The sequence below is a fragment of the Dendrobates tinctorius genome, unplaced genomic scaffold (assembly GCF_039654945.1).
Source record: "Dendrobates tinctorius isolate UK_male_01 unplaced genomic scaffold, ASM3965494v1 ptg000107l, whole genome shotgun sequence".
Lineage (NCBI taxonomy): Eukaryota > Metazoa > Chordata > Amphibia > Anura > Dendrobatidae > Dendrobates > Dendrobates tinctorius.
This window is the reverse complement of record NW_027361775.1, coordinates 24263463-24270561: the sequence shown is the minus strand read 5'-3', so window position 1 is coordinate 24270561 and position 7099 is coordinate 24263463.

Here is a 7099-nt window from a genome sequence, read left to right as displayed (position 1 = left end):
AAAGTTTTGGAGAGCTTTTTGTTCTCGCCTTGGAATCAAATTATCTCATTCATCGGCTTTCCACCCTCAGTCGAATGGACAGACTGAGCGGATGAACCAAAGCCTGGAGCAATACTTGCGCTGCTTTATTTCCGACAATCAGGAAGAGTGGTCAGCGTTTCTTCCTCTGGCAGAATTCGCAATAAACAACCATTGCCAGGAATCATCTGGGGAATCTCCTTTTTTTGTGTGTATGGTCAACATCCTCAATTTTGCACCTTGCGTCAGGGGTGCTCAGTTGGCGTCCCTGAGGAGGAACAGTTGGGAGCTCAATTGTCATCTGTTTGGAGGAGAGTCAAGCAGCGCTTGTTGAAGGTGGGTTCCAGGTACAAACGGGTGGCTGACTGCAGACGTGTGCCAGGTCCGGACCTGTGTGTGGGTGATTGGGTGTGGTTATCTACTAGGAACATTAAGCTCAAGATACCGTCACTTAAGTTGGGTCCCAGGTTCATTGGCCCATTTAGAATCTCCGCAGTGATCAACCCCGTGGCATTTCGTTTGGAGTTGCCGGCTGTGTATAAGATTCATAATGTATTTCACAAAGTATTGCTAAAGAAGGTCGTGGGTTTGGTGGATGGTTCCCCCGGGCCACCACCTCCCGTGTTGGTGGATGGCGCGTTGGAATTTGAGGTGTCCAAAGTGGTGGACTCTAGGGTTGTGCATCGCACTCTACAGTACCTGGTCCACTGGCGTGGCTATGGTCCTGAGGAGAGGACATGGGTGCCTGCCTCTGACATTCATGCTGATCGACTGGTTACTATGTTCCATCGTCGCCATCCGGACAAGCCAGGTCCACGACATGGTGAGGTTCCGGAGGTCCCTCGTAGAAGGCGGGGCACTGTCATGTCAGACACTGTTCACACCAGGGTGTCCGGCAGACAGCGGTAATACCCTGTTGGGTATTCTGTTCCAGTCGGGATAGGGTTAACCAGGTTGTCATGCTGGCTGAGGGCTGGGCCACGCCCTTGGTCTTTAAATAGTTCGTTCTGACTATGGGCGTCGCCGACTATAGCTTTAGCCTAGTGCTAGCAATACCAGTCAGTAGTGGTGGTTTTGGAGCGTCTGATATCTGGTGCAGTATATCCCTCAGTGGTTCTTTCTCCAATCTGTTATATATATATATATATATATATATATATTTGGTTGCCCTTGCACATTATTGTATTCCCTTGTGTATTAACTGTGTGGTGTTTCTTTTACCCCTGTCCATACGTATTTGTGGGGTCTGGTGTCTGGTCCCCTCACTGGGTGGAGGGAGGTGGGTTCAGCTTAGGGCTGGACAAGAGACAGGGACAGGGTGGAGGCTCAGGCAGGCACACCTTCAGTGTAAACCCTGGGTAGAGGGACAGACAGGGTTCCCCTAGTCTGAGGGACATCGCAGGGGTCCCGGGGTTTTTGCCTAAAGTAACCTAGGCATACCATGACACCGATCCAAGCTACATGCACCTCTTGTTTAGCAGTGCGCCATCGCTGCTTGGAGAATCCTTCTACCCAGGCTCGCCTCTGCTGAGGCCTGAGTACGGATATTATGTTTGGCAAATGTGTGCAAGCTGGACCAGGTTGCTGCCTTGCAAACCTGTTCCGTCGAAGCCTGGTGCCGAAGCGCCCAAGAGGCGCCCACTGCCCGAGTAGAATGCGCTCTGATCCCTGCTGGAATCGGCGTGCCTCTAATGTGGTAGTGGTAGGACTCCTGAACAGTCAAACGAATCCATCTGGCTAGGGTCGATTTTGAGGCAGTGAGTCCCTTCCTGCACCATTCGGGGAGCACGAACAGTGTATCCGTCTGACAAAAGGGTGCCGCCCTCGACACATACCTCCGGAGGGCTCTTACCAGGTCTAGCTTGTGAAGAGCCTTTTCCACATGGTGCACCGGTGCTGGACAAAATGAATGTAAGACAACATCCTCATTCATATGAAATGAGGAAACGACCTTCTGCAGAAAAGGAGGGGCTGATCTGAGCGCCACCTTATCCTTATGGAAAGTGAGAAACGGGGCTCGGCAGGATAGTGCCGCCAGCTCCGAGACCCGCCTGATGGAAATTATGGCCACTAGGAACACCACTTTCCAGGAAAGGTACCGCAAAGAGACATCCTGTAGTGGTTCAAATGGAGGTTCCTGCAGAACACTTAGGACCCGGTTAAGGTCCCAGGCGTCCATAGGCACCTTATAGGGAGGTACCAAGTGGGAGACTCACTGGATGAAAGTCTTCACCTGCAAATTGGTAGCAATTCTGCGCTGGAACAGGACGGACAAAGCCGATATTTGTCTCCTGAAGAAGCTTGTGGCTAACCCTGGAATCTAGGCCAGACTGGAGAAAGGCCACGATGTTGGGGATTGAGAATCTCAGTGGAGAACAACCACGGCCCCGACACCAAGCAAAGAACACCTTCCAGGTGTGATGATAAATACGTGCCGAGGCAGGCTTCCAGGCGCTAACCATTGTAGCGACCACCTCGCGCCCAAATCCGCCTGGGTTAGAATCCAAGATTCAATGGCAATGCTGTCAAACACAGGGTCCCTGGGTTCAGGTGGCAAATTGTCCCTTGAGAAAGTAGAAGATCTGGGCGCTCTGGCAGTCGGCGAGCAGCTGCATTAGATTTTCGTACCACTCTCGACGAGGCCAGTCTGGGGCCAGCAGAATCGCCGGAACCCCTTCTGTCTTAATCTTTCTGATGACTCTCGGGAGTAATGGCAGCGGGGGAAATAGATATGGGAGGCGAAATTGGTTCCAGGGCAGAACCATCGCATCCACAGCGATTGCCTGCGGGTCCCTGGCCCGAGCAACATATGTGGGCACCTTGGCGTTCACCCTGGAAGCCATTAAGTCCACATCCAGAGTCCCCCAGTTGGCAAATCTGCTGGAAGACCTCGGAATGTAGTGTCCACTCTCCGGACACAAGACCCTGCCGGCTGAGGAAGTCTGCCGCCGTTTTCCACGCCCGGGATGTGGACTGCCGAAATCACCGAGTGGTTTGCTTCGGCCCAATGAAGAACGTGCCCCACCTTGCGCATGGTTGCTCTGCTGCGGGTGCCCCCTTGATTTATGTAAGCCACCGCCGTGGCGTTGTCTGATTGAATCCGGACGGGGCGGCCCACTAGAAAGTGATGAAACTGTTGCAGAGCCAGCCGGATTGCTTGTATCTCCAATAAGTTGATCAGGAGGCGTGCCTCCTGCGGGGATCACCGTCCTTGGATCGTGTGGTGGCGAAACACCGCTCCGCAGCCGAGGAGACTGGCGTAGGTTGTCATCACCAACCAATGGTCTGGGGGGGGGGGGGAAGGGTTTTCCCCTGGGTCAGAGAGGGACTGGTTATCTACCACCCGAGCGACTGCCTGACTTGAGAGGGCAGTCGGCACCGCCGATCGAGCATGAAAGGATTCTTGTCCCAGGCTGACAAGAGGGCGTGCTGCAGGGGGCGAAGATGGAACTGGGCGAACGGTGTCGCTTCCATTGCTGCCATTTCCCCTAGAATCCTCATCCCGAAACGGATGGTATGAGGGGCTGGTTGGCGAAGTGCCCGGACTCCCTGTCGGAGAGATAGCGCTTTGCCCTGAGGGAGAATTACCAACCCTCGGCAAGTGTCGAAGATCATTCCTAAGAAGGAAATCCTCTGAGCTGGCACCAGGGATGACTTTTTTGCATTGAACAACTACCCTAAGTGGGCTAGAGTATCTAGCGTGATGTTGACATTTTCCTCGCATGCCCGTATTGATGGGCCCTTGACCAAGAGGTCATCCAAGTAAGGCAAGATGACTATGCCTCGAGAATGCAGTATGGCCATGACGACTGCCATAACCTTTGTGAACACTCTGGGGGCCGTGGCTAGCCCGAAGGGTAGCGCTACGAACTGGAAATGTCGACCGTTAATGGCAAAGCGTAGAAACCTTTGATGAGGAGGAAAATGGGAATATGTAGATATGCGTCCTGGATGTTGATCGAGGCCAAGTATTCTCCCTGCTCCATGGCAGATATGACTGAACAGAGACACTCCATCCAGAAATGTCTGATCCTGATGAATTTGTTCAGGAGCTTCAGGTCCAAAACAGGTCTGACAGACCCGTCCTTTTTGGGAACCGTGAACAGGTTGGAAGAGAAGCCCTGAGCTCTTTCGTGTTCTGGCACGGGAATAATGACCCCGCTGCGCTGGAGCGATTCGATGGATCCTAATAGAGCCCTTGCCTAGGTATCCACCCTGGGAAGACGGGCAAGAAAAAACAGTTTGGAGGGTATCTGAGAAATTCTATTTTGTAACCTGAGGTGTTATGATTGAGACACCGAGGAGGAAAAAAAGACAAGCTCAGCCCAGAAAATCAGAGAGGTTGGAAACTAGCAGATTACAGACCCCTAATCCTATCACACAACTAGCAGTAGCCGTGAAGTGTTCCTACGGTGATCCTAGACACCTTGTCACAGCCGGAGATCTAAATAAGCCTAAAGAGAGAAAAGGGAAAAACTGACTGCCCCAGAGCAGACCCCAAAGCAATAGGCAGCCCCCAACATATAATGACGGTGAAACGAGATGAAAACACTAACACAGATAGAAAGATAGGATGAGCAAATGATGGGGCCCAAGCTAACTAAAAAGGACAGGACAGAAAAGCTGCTGTCTGCAACCCGAGAAAACCCTGCTAAAAATATTACCAACACGACTGATAAGCAAAAAGGACCCTGAAGTCACTAGACTTCAACCCCTATATCAGCACTCAGAATATTCTGAAAGCAGAGCAAAAGAGAACACTGATCAAGGAATAAGAATCCAGCACATCCCCGGCCGGGGATGGCTGAACTCAAAAAACAAGGTAAACAAAACCAAAACTAATAAGTTCAATAGCAGAGCAAAAACTTATCTTTGGGAAGCAGGAATCAGACTGGTCTCCAAGAATCCAGCAGAGAAATCACCAGCCACTCAGAAGGGCGTCGGCTGCCTTATATCCAATCTGAAGTTCCTGTTACCCAGTCACAATCCACCTGATCAGGTGTTTGATTTATTTCATCCAAATCAGCCTCACTACCTTACTTCACCAGAAGAGGGAGATCCTCGGACACAAAAGGTGAATGCACAGATGAGCTCACAACACTGAGGCCACCAACACCTTTACCCATGCGTCGCGTGCGACATTGAGCCAGATGTGGCGAAACCAGAGTAGGCGGCCGCCTACCTTGCTGGTGTCGTCTGGCAAACGCCTTGAGTCATTTGGCTGACGATCTTTGGGATCTGGATCCCCTCGACCTGGGCTGTTGAGTATGCATTCTCCCCAATGGGTTGGCTCTATATGAGACCTGCCGCTCCCTATCCTGGTTGGGATGGCCTGAAGTGGAGGAATTGGCAGCTGTGGTCCACCCGGGGTTGCGAAAGGCCCGAAAACGTGCCTGAAACGGGTGGCAAAAAAACAGCTTGACCTTTTGGTGAGGGAGAAAACCACTCTTCCCTCCTGTGGAGTCGGAGATGAGTTGATCTAACTTCTCTCCGAATAGGCAGCCGCACTGATAAGGCAGGGAAGTCAAGGACTTCTTGAGGGTAGAATCGGCCCGCCATGTCCTTAACCATAGAGCTCTTCTAATAGCAATTGCGTTAGCGGCAGCAAGTGACGCGCAATTGGCCGCATCCAAAGAAGCATTAAGTAGTCCCCGGCCATCGCGATCTGACTTGCGATCTCAGATATCTCTACAGGTAGGTCTTGCTCCTGCAAGACTTTGTTCAATGATTCTGACCACTAAATCATGGCCTTGGCTACCCATGTTGCTGCGAACGAGGGAAAGAGGGCTGACCCTGATGCCTCAAATACCGAGCGAGCCAAGCTCTCTATGAGGCGATCCGTGGGGTCTTTAATAGAAGAACCACTAGGTAAGAATAACAGGGTTTTAGAGGCTAAGCGCGACACCGGAGGATCCACCGTCGGAGATTCTGTCCATTTTTTACGAAGGTCCAGAGCAAATGGATACCTTGCTTTGAGCACCTTCTGACCCGAGAAACGCCTATCCGGCCGTTCCGTGTCGCTGTACTATGTCCTCAAACTGTGGGTGAGCGCAAAAAACTATGTGGCCGCTTCACCTGCTTAAACGCCACCTTATGCCCTGTAGCCGAGGAGGGATCATCCTCAATCCCCAAGGTCTGGTTGACGGCTTCGAGGAGGCTGTCCACTGTCTCACGAGACCCTGGAGTATCCAGGTCAAGGGGTTCGTCTGCGTCAAAATCTGAGGTCTGCTCGCTATCAACCACTGGTGACGGGGAGCGAGAAGCGGAACTTACGGATGCCAAGGCACCGGATGGACTGGGCGACACCGTGTGGATTCGTTTCCCCCAAGTCTACCTGGAGTGAGAGCGGCCCCTGCAGGCCGGAGGCTCTTGTGAGGTGGAGGACCCCGCCCAGACAGGCGAGCCACTGTCCCTGCCCCTATCTGTGGCACGAAGGGACTCGATTGCCCTCATAAAGCGACACCATGGACTGTGACAGTGATAGGGCCCACTCCGGGGGGCTTGGCACATTGGTCTCGGTCGCAGGGGAGGGCTCCTGGGCGCGTTCGGACTCGCAGGCTTCGCATAATCACTTGCTCTGCGCCCGCGGAAAGGCGGCCCGACAAGAGATGCATGCAGCGTATGAAAACGTGTGCGTCTTCACTTTTTTGGACATGCTGTATCTGTCCTGCATCCGCACTGCAGACTGCTGGGGGGGTGGGAGGAAGCACCTCGTTTAGCCCTGTAGTGTGGCCTCTCAGGCAACACTTACCCCAGTACTGTGCCCCCACGTGTCCTGTCAATTTGCCCACTGGTTTCTTCAAGCTGCTTAGTGGCTGACACCGGACGGGAGCAGCCACCCTGGACGCCTGGTGCTTACTCCATACAAGCAAACGCGCGCCGCCGACAGAACCACTCCAGGGGCGGTACTTCCGGTTTGCGGCCTAGCTGCAAACCGAAGCCAGGGGCTAAATTTCTTCGCCGCCACTCAGGCACGAGGGGTGGGCAGCCAGATGTGACGTGCGGCACTTCCGCCCCACGGCCTAGCTCCAGGTGAAGCCGCAGGTTCAATTAATGGTATGCCTGCGACGGGGGGGGGGCG